This window comes from Oryctolagus cuniculus, chromosome 16, assembly GCF_964237555.1.
Source record: "Oryctolagus cuniculus chromosome 16, mOryCun1.1, whole genome shotgun sequence".
Taxonomy (NCBI): domain Eukaryota; kingdom Metazoa; phylum Chordata; class Mammalia; order Lagomorpha; family Leporidae; genus Oryctolagus; species Oryctolagus cuniculus.
Genome location: NC_091447.1, coordinates 50,577,961 through 50,594,410, shown reverse-complemented (window position 1 = coordinate 50,594,410; position 16,450 = coordinate 50,577,961). Strand labels below are relative to the sequence as shown.

At 40.4% G+C, this 16,450-nt stretch overlaps 1 protein-coding gene and 1 long non-coding RNA gene across 3 annotated transcripts in view; one reads left to right on the top strand and one right to left on the bottom strand.

Annotated features, from left to right (window-relative positions):
* SEMA3A (semaphorin 3A) overlaps nucleotides 1-16,450 on the bottom strand; it is a 482,660-nt gene that overhangs the window by 390,129 nt on the left and 76,081 nt on the right. The gene's annotated exons all lie outside the window — the stretch shown is intronic.
* On the top strand, nucleotides 4,443-16,126 carry LOC103349512 (uncharacterized). Of its 2 annotated transcripts, XR_007922270.2 has the most exons (4): nucleotides 4,443-4,692; nucleotides 4,794-4,975; nucleotides 7,870-8,016; nucleotides 13,397-16,126. It is a non-coding gene; the product is annotated as an uncharacterized lncRNA (long non-coding RNA). The 2 variants fall into 2 exon arrangements; XR_517681.3 differs by lacking the exon at nucleotides 7,870-8,016 and having other exon boundaries at nucleotides 4,446-4,692.

Sequence of the window (16,450 nt, the reverse complement as noted above, 5' to 3'; positions counted from 1 at the left end):
CACCTAAACTCTGGGACAAGGACAAGCAGAAGAAAACGGAATATGTGAGGAATATTATTTGGGGACTGTCTCTCACATCAAATATCTTTTATTCCCATTAATCTACTAGGAAACACATTCAACTACTCCCTAACTGTAGCAAGTCTGGGATCCACCCAGCATGTACTTCCAGGTCCCCAGAACTCTGGCTGATGTGTGAGAGTTTTATATCAGGTTCAGAAACTGGGGTCATTATTTTGACTGTGAAACTGGAAAGTCAAGTTAAGGGAACTACCCCCCACCCCGCAACAAACATGCAAAAATATACGCACAGATACCCTTAGGAGAGGAGTAGCATGAGGGGACAGGAAAGTCACTAAGCCACAGACAGTTTGATTCCAGTGGGCAGCATTGGGAAGGGTCTTAAACTGGATTAAGGGTGGGGAAGATGCTTTCATTATTTTTTATTTTTATTTTATTTTTGGTGATGGGGTGTCTTGAGTGGCTCCTGGTACTATCTTTAAGGATGATTTTCTTTTCTTGTTGTATTTGCTATACCCAATGGAAGTGAGTTGGAGGCGCATCCCACATCCTCTTCTTGGAAACCAAGGAGCTTTCCCAGATAGCTTCCTGCTCACAGAAACTTGTTGATCCAGAGTCATTTTATATGTGTCTTTTTTGTCCACATTCATTTTTGTTGAATGAAACTTTCACTTTCTTTTTTTTTTAAAGTCCCTAGAAGCACAGGCAACCAAAGCAAAAACTTGTGATTGCATCAATTTAAGAAGCTTCTGCACTGCAGAGGAAATAGTCAACAAAGTGGTAACTGACAGAATAGGAGAAAATATCTGTAAATTATGCACCTGATAAAGGATTAATATCCAGAAGCTATAAAGAACTCAAGAAACTCAATGACAATAAACAGTCCAGTTAAGAAAAGGGATAGGGACACGAATGACTTTCACTTTCAGACATTTAGTCTTCTCCATGTGCTTGGAACATGGCCAGCTCTCTGTCTTCTCTACCTGTATCCTTCATCCCATTATTCATTCTTATAATGGAACTTACAAAGAAACTGCTTGACATCCTCAGGAAAGCCACACATGTAATTTGATTTTTATTATGACTCACCACACCAAATTATTGAGTGCCAAGTTCTTAACCTGTTCTTTGCTTTGAGGCAATTTAGTAGATATGAAATATATTACCAGACATTTATCTCTAAAGACTTTTTCACTCATCATTTATTAGGGTCATGTTACAACTGCTTATTTTTTCAACATTCAAATGCTCTGGTTATACTTTCTCTCTTTATCTCTTTTAATTCTATCTAGAACTAGCACACTATAAATTCTATTTTTCTTCTTGTACATTGCCAAACAGAATAACTGCAAATCACATACATTATTAACATCCTACTTTCAAATAAAACTATAAAATTTGTTAGGGACATGATTTGTCAGTAACATTATTCTAAGGTTCTATATCACATGGAAGTCTAGACCTATATTTCCAAAGCCCATGATACCAGTTCTCTCTTTGCCCACCAGTGGATCACTGGGTCATTGCCAAATACGTTACATTTTCAAAAACTATCTACTTCTGGTATCAATTTCTACAAAAGCTGAGACAGTCTATATCAGATAGAAACCAAAATGTCCAGATACCAATGCACAGTGCAACAGAGGTCTATTTTTGGTTCTTTCCAATCCACTACTATTTGGACAACTCTTCAATCGGTATGATCCTCACACTGACACAATAATCATCATTTCTGTTGTTTTGATGTTTTGGGCCTACTTGACAAGGCCCCTTGGTCACCAAAGCAGTGGAGGAGAAAGAGTGAAGAATGACGCCTGAGATTTTTGCTATTTTAAGCCAGGAGGTTTATCTCCACATGTTATTCTGTAAAGCAGTCATGTGGTTAAAATAATTATAAGAGTGTCCATGAATGGAGGGGAGAAAATGAAACGTTTAATTGAGTTTTACTCTACCATAGGAGAAAACCCTCCCATGCACTATTTTTCCCAAGTCTTTGTAGAAATAATACTGTGATGTTCACCTGTTTTGAAATAGAACTAACACTATCTGCAGTGAAAACATCAAACATGACTGGCACCACGGCTCACTAGGCTAATCCTCTGCCTGTGTTGCCGGCACCCCAGGTTCTAGTCCCAGTTCGGGCGCTGGATTCTGTCCTGGTTGCTTCTCTTCCAGTCCAGCTCTCTGCTGTGGCCAGGGAGTGCAGTGGAGGATGGCCCAGGCCCTCGGGCCCTGCACCCGCATGGGAGACCAGGAGGAAGCACCTGACTCCTGGCTCCGGATCGGCTCAGTGCGCCGGCCGCAACACGCTAGCTGTAGCGGCCACTTAGCAGGTAAACCAACGGAAAAAGGAAGACCTTTCTGTCTGTCTGTCTCTCTCTCACTGTCTAACTCTGCCTGTCAAAAAAAAAAAGAAAAGAAAAGAAAAGAAAAGTTCAAACAGGTAGAATACTCCAGGAGCTAGAAGGTAGGTCCTTTTTTTAAGTTGTTCTGGGCTTGTCAGCTGTATGATTTGGAGCTCAGAGAGGTTGAATGAGATATTTTTTATTAAGCACCAGACATCTATAAGGTATTTAAAGGATATTAGCATTACTTTGGAAACACAATCTATTTATGCCTTTCTACTGAAACACAAATGATATAGGTATTTAATCCACAGATTTCTACTATGTTGAGAATACTTGTTAATAGAAGCTTGCCATAGAAGGGAATTTTCCCTCTTTTGCCACTGTATAAAGTCAAGTTTTTGTTTGAGAACATCAGTTTTAAGTGGCTTCTCTGGAGTTCCTTTTACATGGCCTGAAAATTAAAACACATGGTGTGACACAATTGTAAGTAAACTCCTAAATTAGGGGAGTAGAGATTGTGTCAAAGAGGTGAAGCACTGAGGAGGAAGACCGATAAAATTTAATGACTCACAATATTTGATTTGGTTTTGGACAAAACCTAAGAGTAACCACAGTTAATTAATAGACACACACTCCTCTCCAACCTCTTGTTTTAATACCTGCAATATCCTTCCCTGGTTGATCTCTTTTCATTGGAAACAGTCACTAAGTGATACAAATTCAGAGAATTCTGCTCTAATCAGAGAAAATGGGTTTGGACTTAGAATCCGATCTGCAGTCTGGCTTTTGTAGCTGTCCTGACTTCTGAAGAAACAGATCTCTTTAAAAACAGAACCTGCTAGAATGTAGACATGTTTGACATATTAAAACTCTACATTTGTTTGATCTCACTAAACAACTTGAATGTATATCAACAGAAAGTAAGCTCACATCTGCCACAACAGGCATGTTTACAATCATTTTCATGATACCATTAGATGCTGCTCTTCATGGCTTTGCTATTTCAGGCTGTTATACAAAAACCATGTGAGATAAGTTTACCACCTGTGCATAATGGAAAAACCTAGTCAAACGACTCATGCTAAGTACAGATATAAAAGAGAACTCAACTAATTTCCTCTGTTAAAATACTGCCTTAAAAACAAAGAATGATTGTGGCAGACCAATAGCCATACTCTAAATAAAAAACAATACAGCAAACTTTCTTGATTACAAGAAGATCTGAACCTCGGCGCCTCTGAAGAAGTCTGTGAGTTGGCAGGTGGGTTCTTAGCTCATGTGACAAATCCGAGCTTAGAAAGCTTTTCCAAAGCACTCACCTGCTCTTAAGCTGCCTTGGATTCAGATGTTTTCAGGGAAGTTGACAGTTAAGTAACCGTAACCTCATTACTTCTCACCTGCTCTTTATAGAGGAGTGGAAATTGTCCTACGCTTTGTTAAAACTAAAAGAATTATGGGACAATTCATCCTGAAGCCGTGCTGTTTTTCAAGTGTATTTTGTTTAGCTCGGGGATCAAATGTGTGTTCTGTTCATTATACTTTGAATGATTATTGAATGGATTTTAGAAAATTTTTGTTTAATTTTCAATATCCTGATTTTAGATACTTTCGGTGTTTCCAGACAACCAGGCTGTTACTATCACCAGAAGTGTTAATCATTCTTCTTTGAACTTCACAGAATAATGTGGAATTCAAAGGAAAACTGATGACCGTTTCACTTACTAAATGTGTTCTATAGGCTTGAAATTGTACTAAGCCCTGAAAACAGAAATATAGTGATAGAAACATAAAGAAGTTTTTACTAGCACCTGTGTTATTCAAGAAAGTATTTGAGGTCCCTCCAGTTTCTAGTAACAGGTCCAGCAGCGTTTCACCTGAAATGTCTTCTGATTCTAAGAAAACTTCCCTTTTCCTTATATATTCCCATGGATGCCCAGAAACAGCACCCCAGTCATATTTCAGATAGTAAAAGCAGAGAAGTGAACTGGAACCTTCCTCAATGTCAAGATTGGGAGTGTGTTCTAGAATGTCAACATCCCAAAACTAACCTTTATGATCCCAGAAGAACAAATTCCAAAAAGCAGGCCTCACAAAGACAAAGAATTGCAGCAATGGCCCTGTGCTAGGTCTCAGGCTGTGGGAATTCAAAAGAGAGACAAACACTGTACCCCTCCCTGCCCGCGCCCCGGCCGCAGAGCTGACCAAGCAGCCGCGCCCAGGTCGAGCAAAGAGAGCTGCTTCCCCGTCACACAGAAAACCCACCAAAGGACACCACGGCAGTTTTCCCCACGAGACAAAGTCTGTCTTGGCTTCGACCTGCCAGGTACGTTGGAGCTGCTCCACTCCTGTAGCAAACTGCCAGAGTGAAGCTGATTTCTGCGTACCTGCCGCCATGCCAGGCACTCTTGCTTTCTTTGTCCACAGTTCAGAGGAAGGAGGCCTGTTCCTGAGTCTGTAGTGTGTGATGATGCACCCCGAGGATGCATTTGGTTTTCCTGTCTGCAGAGCTGCTACGGTTTCATTTTCCCCTTTTGATTTTCAAGTATGTAATTGTGTGTGTAACTCAACAGCACACACCTGGATTCTCAGTAGTCCAGCCCAGACTGGTAAGAAAACAATTCACAAATCTCTAAAGCCTTGGCAACACGGAGACGTCAAATTTAATAAGATTGTATAGAAATCCTAAACATAACTTGCTGAATACTGAGTGGAGATACTTTTCCTCTGTATAACATAGGATTCATTGTTTAGCTGAGTAATTATATTTAAAAACTTTAAAGTAATCATCGTGGTAGGGAAAGACATTAAGTATACTGGGATGAAAATGGGTTTCCCCTGATTTTTCCCAAAGCTATAAACCTATAACTATTTTCTAAGAAACAATGTCGATCAACTTATGGAGTTATGAAGGATTAGGATAAAGAAATGTTTACACTTTAAACAAATGAGTGTAATTATAGACTACTAAAACATCTTAAAGTCACAAAAGAGGAGAGAGCGAAATTATAGCCTGCAAGGTATGTTGCATGTTTGCACACACAAGGATACTCAAATATCTATGTACTTGGACATCAACCAGGCAAGCTGATGTTAAAAACTGTAGAAAATTCATTAGCCCTTTTGTTAATCTCATTTCTACATGTTGATGTCTTGAATTAAGTATGTCCTGATTATTTTTACCAAATGGCACTCATAGGTATTCTTTGCATAAAAAAAGTAAAAAAAAAACACAATAAAATAGATGACTGTGTTTCTGATAGAGTTTGTGTTCATAAGTCAAGGTAACACACGTTGTTTTAATATTCCATCGAGATTTGGAAAGCTCCTCTGGCCCCATTATCATTGTGATAGGATCTCTCTTGCACATCTGGCAGTGTAGAACTTTTTTATTGATATATTTTTTAATATATTGGGATAATGGGAAAAAAGGCTGGTGGTATTCTAGAATTATTATTATAATAACACCTGGGAACAAATTGATGGGTCAATTTCAATAACATTTAGAGCACCACCTCCTTTGCTATGGTAAACATCGTCCTCCTGGTCATAAACGTAATTTATGAGAACACCATCTAGCCTTTCCTTTGCCTCTGCTTTCTCCCTGAAGAGCTCTCACGCTACTTGACTCAGCACACTTATTGATCAAGGTCACACTTAACTTGACATCCTAATGCAGACGAATCAAATTGTCAATAAGATTCCCAAGCCCTTGATAGACGCCAACACACACTGTGATCAGAGCAATAGAATGGGTGGCTACAAGTACCTCTAACTGTTGTATTGCTTGGCCACGGGATGAGGAAGAGAACGGTAGCAGCTATTCCCGATTTTTGGAGATGTTCTGAAGATTAGATGAAATTTTTCATCACCGTTTTGCCTGAATTACTTTGGGATGTGAGGTTGGCCTAGCAGATGCTGATCTCTCAGGGACTGAGGAGTTGAACATCAGAATGTTGACCCGTGTTTAGTTGCATTTTGAGGCATTGGAGGATTTGAGTGTGGAGGGATTTAAAAGAGAAAAATGAAGTGAGTAGTTTGAAAGCAAACAGGAAGGCAAAGGGGCTTTGTTAAGACTGGTACTCTCAAGACCGGCATTTTGGCAAATAGTTAAGCCAACGCCTGCAATGCTAGCATTGAGTCCTGTGATGCCAGTTTGAGTCTTGTCTGCTCCATTTCTGATCCAGCTCCCTGCTAATGCACCTGGGAAAGCATCAGAGGATGGCCCAAGTATTAGGGCTTCTGTTACCTACATGGGAGACTGGATGGAGTTCCAGGTTCCTGACTTTGGCCAGGCCCAGCCCTAGCCTAGCTGTTGTGGACATTTGGGGATTGAACCAGTGATGAAAGATCTCTCTGTTTCTCTCTTTCTGAAACTCTGCCTTTCAGATAAATAAAGCAACCTTAAAAAAAAAAAGGTACCCTGTGTCTGGGGGTTGTAATCCAGGACAATGGGGAGTGTTTCCTCATGATCTGGGGGTCGGTGAGGGTTAGGAAAGCCAAGTTCTAACTGCTGAGTTGAAGGTAGAGGAGGTACCAGCATGGGCACATCAGCCGTTTAGGGAGGTGCAGTTGATGCCTCTGAGTCCCCAGCGCCTTTCAACGGGAGGGCAAGCCTTCTAGCAAAGGCTCAGCTGCAGGTTATGTCCGTCTACGTCAGGGTAAAGACTATGTTGGAGCAATTAAAATTGGCCACACCTACACAAGTGTGAAACTGACTGAACACAAGCAGACAGGCACCTACTAAAATCTGAGGGTCGCACACCCTCAGCGACTGGCTGGGAGACCTGGTTGGGGATGGCCTTGAAGCAGTGGATCCCCGGGAGGAGCACTTCCCCAGGGATCCAGTTCAGATCTGAAAAGGTAGGCAGGCAGAGGTGACAGTCCCTCTCTCAGGGACAGAAGTAAAGATGTTCAAACAGAAACAAGGACAGAAATATTGGCTAATCAGAGAATGACATCACTATCAGGATTTCCTGGCATTACTGCCTATGACGTAAGTAGCAATTACTGCCATCATCAAACATTCACTTCTAAAATAAAAAGTAGTATTTCTTCTCCACATTGGGGTGTTTTGTGTGGTACAAGTAACAATCTTGTTCTAGCCTTGAATTACTGTGTCATGCATTGTTCACCTAACCCGTAAGACAGTGATGTGTGCTATTCACACAGGGATCCTCATTTGATACACAGATGAGCATTTGCAGGGTCTCCCTCATGGAAGAGGTGAGTCATTTTCATATCAGCTGAGTATGCATGTTGAATAATGATGAAACTATTATATTTCCCCCTAGTTTGTTTTCTACAATCCACTCCCAACTTTCTCCCCTCCGTCAAATCCTCAAATACCTCATTGCTCTAATCTTTCTCCCTTGAAGCCAGAAAGAGTCATGTGGCCTAGTTCTGGCCAAAGTAACCTAGGAAGGATTTTACTGATTTGTACAGAAATGGGCACAGGAGAACTGCTGACTGGTGTCATTTCTTTTTGTTTGTTTCTGCCTAGCAAATACACTTCCTGGAGCTACGGAAACTATTTGTGCCAAGATGCAAGAAGGATTAGGATACAGTCAGTAAACAGAGTACTAGAAAGAACACAGTATGCTAGTGTGTTCTTTAATTGCTGGCTCATCTATGGAGCAATCCAATCTAGGTACATACTATAAACACAATAAGTAGCACTGTACCATACCACTACTGTTGGTCAGATGTTTTGTTACTTGCAGCTGAAAGCATTTAAGACTGCTGATTTTAAGTGCTGATACACTGTTAATTTATCTTTACCCTAAACTGTACCACATGGTTTGTAGAATCTGGAACCTATAGAGGGCCATGCTAAGAAAGATTTTCGTGTAGAATCAACAGGTCATAGCATCCTATGCACTGTTTGCCCATCTGTGAAGAACAGTTAAGGTAAATCTGAGATGCTATCTCTAAGGTACAGTTCACAGAAGCCCAGTATCCTATGGAACACTTGAAGATGATCTCACAAGTACATCTAAACATTTATGTTCTTTGTATCAATTCTGACAAAGAACCAGAGTCACAGAAGCTCATAGTTGATATCTGATTGAAATAATGTGATTTTTTGAAAAAACTAAAATCTAGAACTTTAATATATATATATAAAAGCAATGTTCACATTTAAGATGGCTTATATAATTGGTTTTAAATGCAATGCAAATAAAATTTTCATTGCCAGCAATTAGAGCACAAAACTGCAAATGGATCTTCCAATGAAATCCAATAAGAGAGCCACACAAATGTAAAACACATCTTTTTAAATGACTTTCTGAGGTAGAAATAAATTAAAGAATCCATAGAGATTAGAAACAATGAAAGTGCAACCTTAGGAATTAAATGTGCTCAACAGCCAGTGTTTTGGTGTCGATTCACCAAACTCAGGGAAGTTCAAGTTTCCACTTTGATAGCTGCTCAGGTACGGAAGACATAAGATAAAGCCCGGGCCATGCTTGAAGTGCCGGATGTGATAGGAGTTTGCCCTATAAAGCTGGGTCCCCAAAGGGTTACACCTGCAATAAACCCACAGCGTAAGAGACAGTAAATAAACTTTCTCATGTCACCAATTTTGTGTGAAGTGGGGGAAACATTATCCGTTGAGAATTTATAAACATAATATGATCTTTATGTACATTCGATCCTCAACTTTACACAACTTAGTTGGTGGCGGACCCCGGGCAACTAATGGATGCAAATGCAAAATCTACACGACAAAATCGTAGCTTCAATTCCGAATTTTTATGCACAGACATAAAGCAGAAAAACTCACAGGGGAACAGTGTACCATGAGTGAAAAGGAGAGGGAATACACTTTCGGAAATCACATGTATTAGATGTAAGAAAATGATGTAAATAAGCATGAAATTCTAGACTAAAAAGACTTTAAAAAGATTTAACCCATTAAGTAGACAAAGGGCAATATTTAGAATAAACTGAATATGAGTATTATCATGACTTTTGAGATATCATCATGAATTATGAAACCATGAGTATAATTTTACAGAATAAATGAAAGACATCTAACTTTTTGTCCTGGTAAAAGATCAAATAATCACCAATCAGAAAAATGAAAACTTGTTCACTCTCCAAATGGCTGCAACAGCTGGGGCTGGGCCAGGTCAAAGTCACAAGCCTAGAACTCCATTCAGGTCTCCCATGTGGATGGCAGGGGCCCAAGCACTTGGGCCATCTTCCACTGCCTTCCTAGGCACATTAGAAGGGGCCTGGATTGGAAGTGGAGCACCTGGCACTCATAGAGGATGCAAGTGCTCATATAGGATGCTGGTGTTGCAGGCAGTAGCTTAACCCCACTCTGCCACAGCTCTGGCCCCTGCCCATTTGATTTCTAACACAATCAGACGTGGGTGCAGGGAGCCTTTGACATTTAATGTAGCACTGCAGAGAATCAGACAAAACCCTGTAGGCCAGTGCTTTTCAATAGTTAACCCCATGGCCCTTAGTTTCCTTATTTGTAAACTAACATATTAGAAAGATACGCCAATTCTGGGACAGTGGCCCTGAGACACAGGGCTTTGTAATAATTAAATAAGATAAATCACAAAGGCTTATAATACTGGGCATGGCGCATGGTAAATAGAAAGACTGCTTTTGCCTTCCACCTGTGAGCCGGCTCGATGATTTAGGTCTTGTTTGATTTGCTTTTCCTAATGGCCAGGGCGGTCTGGTTTTGAATGGTGAAAACGAGCAAATGAAGCAAATGTTGACGAGCATTTGTTTTTCGACTCTGCCTCTCCCCCTTCAAAAACGTATAACCCAGCTACTGCCTTGCCTTCCTACGCAACAGGTCTTCTAAGAGTCCAAAATCTTGACTTGCACTCCACCCCTCATTACTGGAAGTCATAATTGCTACCATTTATTGTGTGCATGACATTTTGCAGAGCCTACACAAAAAGCTTTATGCTGTTTCGTTTAACATGAAGGAGCCTGGGGCCTTTTTCTCACTTTTTTTTGGCCCTGATCAATATCACTGCAGTATGTAACCTGCCAACTCACTTCTCAGCAAGGTGACTGGAAGATACCACTCACTTCACATCACCTTCTTTCCTCAGCTCCCAGCTGAAGCCTTTAAAAGGAAATTTACATCATTATCTGTTGCTCCATGGTTCTGTATCCTTCTAGAATCTGTGCCAGTTCTGCCGTACCATGCACATATCCACGGTACCTCTCCCAGCAGACCCATTTCTGCTGCTGCCTGGGCTTTTAATTGCTGCCCTAATGTTTTCAGATTGAAAGCTGAAGGGGATGAAACTTTGACGATATTCACATTTAATTTAGTATTCACTAGGAATCCTTAACTGAAGGCTACTCATTTTCTCATCCATGGGTACAAGACGTTGCTTTTTTAATTCCTCATGAGTTAAAAGGAATAACAAAATTGTGTTTCACCTAATAGTTTCCAAATGAGAAGGATAAAGAAAGTGAATTTTTCAATAACTAACTGGACAGAATAAGTTAGGTGAGAAAAACTAAACCATGGCAAATGAACTGTGGAAATAGGTATTCCAGAAACAAATTAATTCAGATAGAGGCTATAAAACTCATGTATGAATTTTGCTTCTCAGGGAATTTTGCAATGATTTGCCAGTTCCTTCCATTGTAGGCGCAAAGTGCAGGAATATTAATTTTACAAAAAGAAATACAAAGGTAAATTTTACTTAAAAGTTCTCATTTCTTTTGTTTGTATAGATTAATACAAACCACATATGGAGTGGTATTAATTAGCTATAATTGATTTTTAAAGGCAATTTTCCACTGAGGAAGACAAAATTAAATGAAAAGTAGGAGACTGTTACAGAGCTTTTTATTCTTGTTCAAGAATTAACAAAAGTAAACTAATTTTATCTTCTTGCCTTGTATAATCAAGTATTAAAGGAAAACCCAAGTTCACATGAATTGTATGATTTTTGTACACTAACCTCCATGCATAAATATATGGATGAATTTACACAACCTACATTTTCATTTATAACACGTGATCATGGTAGTTCATCACAGAGCCTTTTCTTCTGCAATTTTCAAGATAAAAGGCATTCTTTCAATGTCAGCCTCGTGCCTACACGGTGATATATTAGACTGTTGAGCAAGGAGCCTGGATTTAATTCCCAACCCAGACTGCACACTCCGCAGGCTACTTTGTTCAACACCTGTAAAGAAGAAAATTACTTATGCTACATGAAAGCGCCGTTTGGGTCTTAAGGAGAGGTGCTAGCTTCCAATAAAGGCACAGAGCGTTGGGTTTCTTTGTTTTCTGTTGGACATGTAGCAGTCCTGGCCTTTCGGCAGGAGGGGTAGGGCCACCCCACAAAGGTTCTGTTCCCAGGGTGTTCGTTGCTTTGTGCATGACCACATGCTTTTCTCATAAAGAAAAGAAAAATGCAGGTATTTAGAGCTTCTAATTATATGTTTCTACAAACTGAATTAACACGGAAATGGCAAAGTGCTTGGGGAACCTTTTACCCTGTGCCTTGGAGCATTCAGAAGTGCCTGTGTTTCTCCACCTTGGAGTCTCAAGGGCCAGCTGACGTTTTTCCCAGGATGTCTGCACCTAGGAGGCTGCTTCACACTGGCACAGCCATGACTATGAGAAAGCACTTGTCCCAGTTTTCCTCGAGAAGGTGGAACTTTTCATAAACCCCAGGAATATAACCTCGCAGTGGGTCAATGCATTCACGATTCTTGATGTGCATGTCTGTGTGTGTCTGTGTGGGGCTGTATGTAGAAGTCAGGACGAGAAAAAGCTGACCATGTCTCAGAAACGTCAACACACACATACGCAGAGTTGGGGGGAGGGAGAGCGAGCGAGGTAGCCAGCGAGAGCCTTCTCTCCATACTCTGCGATATCTAATTCTGGAATACAGAGAAACTGGTAGCACTGCACTGTTTTAAAAAGTAATTTTTGCAAGTTGATTTTATTTTTGGTTTTGACAGCTAACCGCATTTAGGGATAAAGCCGAAAGCACAAATCATTAAGCATGATGGGATCGAACGGAATAGGATAGAATGGAACATTTATTGTCAGGAACGATTCATCTCTCAGGGCTACTAAAACGCTGCATTCCTTTTGCTTCCTAATTACAGCTGGCCGTGTCCAATTGCAGAGTCAACCACTTGTGGACTGGAATTTGAGAAAAAATTCTTCTGTGCTGAACAGGCATAGATTTTTAAATTGGTTTTATTAGTTTTTAAACATCATTTTAGATGCACACAGACAGAGGACGAGAGAGCTCCTGTAGTCTGGTTCACACTACAAATACCCACACCAGTAAGCAGGAGCCAGGAACTGAACCCAGCTCACACAGAAGCGCTGCAGGAACCCAATTACTTGAACGATCCCCACTTTTCCCAGGGCCTGCATTAGTGGAAGCTGGAGTTAGGCGCCATAACCGGGAATCGAACGCAAATACTCTGATGTGGCATGCGGGCATCGTAACTGCCAGGCTAAAATCCGTTCCCCAGAAATTATTTGGCAATTATTCCCTTAACAAATACAACTTAAATACTATTTGCATTGCATTCGATATTACAAGCAACCCAGGGATCACTGAAAGCATATGTGAGGTTGTGTCTAGACTTTCTGCAAACTTCACACCATGTAACAGCCTTCAGCACTCATGGTTCGCTAGCCAAGGGGGTTCCTGCGACCTGTTCTCCCACAGAGGAGGGATGGCTATATTATGCAATATGGACTCCATGGCATGTTACTTCCACTGTGGTACTTCCAAAATATCAGCCAAATCAATCTTTGAGCTAAACTCACTTGAAAAAAATAGGCCACTAATGTAGCTGCATCCACATCTTCAAATGCTGACTTTTGATTAGGATGATACTTTGGTGTTGTATTTTATTATTATAACTAAACAACTGGCATAAAGTGTTTATTTATGGAATTTTATAGATTTCAAAAGGTATGTAGTAATGCCACTGAAAAGTCATGTCTTCCTGTTTACATGGAGAGATTTTCTGAAGCTATTTTTTTTTTCTCTTGTCAACAGCAAACAGCTGAATTAAGGAAGACAGTGTTTTAAATTCTGGTTTGTTTTCTTCTTTCAACAAGAAGTCATAGATCACCTGTGAACTGGGTTCTGATGGATTATAGAAAACCTGGAAAATGGAATCCTTATTATGTAGATTTCATTATTAAGCAGACACATTGTATCTCTCTCCTCATTATTCCATTCTTGTGTGGTTCTTCCCTAATTCTAATACACACTTACTTGAAAATAAGCGATTTATGCAAAGTTCTGCAACATTTCTTGCCTGCCTTTCTAAGACACACAGAACAACTTTTCTTGCTGGCTGGGAAAACTTTGAACTTGTAGATACTATTTATGACAGCTCACAAGGAATGTCTTGATAAGACTACAAAGCAAAGTAATGGCTTGAAAAAGTCAACTGATGAAAAGGTTGGTAGGGAGGCAGTGCTAAGATCATGCGAGGGGCTGTAGGAGGTCACGGGGTCTTAAGGAGTGAGGATCAAGCAGGGTCAGATTGGTTACAGCCAATTGCACAGTGCATTCTTCTCCATTCAGCCCTGGCTGGACCCCTAATTATGACCTACACAATCCGTGCCAACGTACTAAAAAGTGGAACTGTATTGTTCCATGGTGAATGCTTAGCAAAATGCTGGAATTTGATATTTAGTCACAGTTTGCAAACAACGTGGTTGAACCAGTTGAGGGGTCGCCTTTCTACATTCTGAGGCAATTTATTAGTAATGGTACCTGTCAGTCAGAAATCCCCCCAAAGCTCCTTCCTTACTAGACAAGACTTTGATATAGAAAAAGTTCAAAGTGAAAGGCAAACCAAACAAGAGCTGGATCATTTACAAGGAAACATCAGCACGTTCCCCTTCCCCTTTCCCAGCGAGCAGTCCTGGCGGTTGTGAGGTATATGGTGCGAAGATTAGGCTGCATGGATGCCTTCAAAATCAGGCCTGTATTTGTCAGGGAGGGATTAACGTAGTTCCTAAACTATTTCCATGACTACTGCCACTTTAACTCAAAATATGAACAGAAGCAAACACTGTTCTCTAGATATTTAATGCAGTAAAACTTTTCCCAGCTGTAGTACTCCACATAGGACTGATTCAAATTTACAAACTTTGAATTTGAAAACAGTCCATTCTGCATAAAAATATTTTTCTCTGTCTTTCTTACAACACACACACAGACTCAAGTAAACACATTATGTTTCCAGTGCATACAGCAAACTTCCATTCTGATTATCAAGCCGTTTAAAAAAATCAACAAAAAAATCTTCTCTCTTTTTGGAAGGAAATATCACCTTTTTATAAACAGATTAAACATTTTTGTAAGTGTTGCATAAATAATTTTTCCATGCCTGCTCCTGGAATTAGGACTCTGTTAATTTCTTTCTTATGTGGATTTTTCTTTTTTTATGCTGTATTTTTTCTGATTTCTGCTGATTTCCATTTAGGAATCTACCATTTATAACCGTTGCATTTATGACATCATAGAATGCATTGCCATATGTGCAGAATAATATCACCATTACCAAACTCTCTATAAATGAAAGCTTTTAACAATGAAGGTCACATTCCCTAAGGATTCTATGCAGGACATTTTGAAACAATGAACATGGGATTTAAGGAGTGGAACACACAGTAGAAAGCGAAGCCATTAATTGAGAACGCACAGGTCCAGAGAAACAATTTGAAAGTTACATTGATTTTAGTCCATCTATCCCTTTGTTTCCTGTTAGTCATTTTAAAAGAAAAGGAAAACACTAAGTTAAGTGGCGCATAGGACTCTGCAATATAGTAAAAGTAACAAGAATCTGAAAATCAATGTTACCTGCCAGGAAGTATCAGATGTGCTTCACATGCAGTGTCTGTCTCAACTAATCTAAGAGTCTTCTGCATTATCTGCATCTCTAAAGCCCTCAGTATTCTGATTCCCGGTTCCACACATGGAGAAATGTAGGCTCAAGGTCACACCTAAAAGTTCCTGATAGTTCTACTCGCTAGCACTTTATGAAAATCAGCAATGATGTTTATGGCTTAAATGCTGCCTCATGAACATGCACAATATATCAAATACCACTTGGTATTTATTTACTTTTTTATATTCTTAGGGATAATATCCTGATCAAGTGTTCACCATCATTCTTTGACATCTGGAAGCCATGCACCTGTGTGTGCACTATGCATACAGCTCTTGACCTCAATCCTGAACTCCCTTAACCATTTCTATTGTTCCTAAACATTGACATTTAAAACTAAAAGATTTGGTTTGGCAAACACTAATGTAATAATTAACTCAAGCAATAACCAGGTGAATATCAGCTAAGGGGTTACTGAGCAGGATTTGACATAGTTTCAAAGTAACACCCAACAGGTAGCTTGATAAATACACACAATAAAATGTAACTTTACAATGGAGAAATTCTGAAGAAATCATCTTCATCAACTGATTAGCCTTAGCATCCCCAAAACAGGGGCGAACTCTCATTATGTGAATCTGACAGAATAAAGAGTGCACAATAGCACCTGTATTTTTCTTGGCAGAGTTTTTTAATCATAACTAAGCGTTCAAGCACATCCAGATGGGGGAAGATTCTATTAAGTACTTAGACTGTATTCTCTAAAGGAAAACAAAAGTCAATATCATGAGAAACAAAAATGGGAGAAAGGGAGGGAGTTTACCTTCACAGGGAAATTAAAGTGAAAGGTAAAACAGCTACCATGGGCTGGCGCCGCGGCTCACTAGGCTAATCCTCCGCCTTGCGGCGCCGGCACACCGGGTTCTAGTCCCGGTCGGGGCGCCGGATTCTGTCCCGGTGGCCCCTCTTCCAGGCCAGCTCTCTGCTGTGGCCAGGGAGTGCAGTGGAGGATGGCCCAGGTGCTTGGGCCCTGCACCCCATGGGAGACCAGGAAAAGCACCTGGCTCCTGGCTCCTGCCATCGGATCAGCGCGGTGCGCCGGCCGCAGCGCGCCGGCCGCGGCGGCCATTGGAGGGTGAACCAACGGCAAAGGAAGACCTTTCTCTCTGTCTCTCTCTCTCACTGTCCACTCTGCCTGTCAAAAA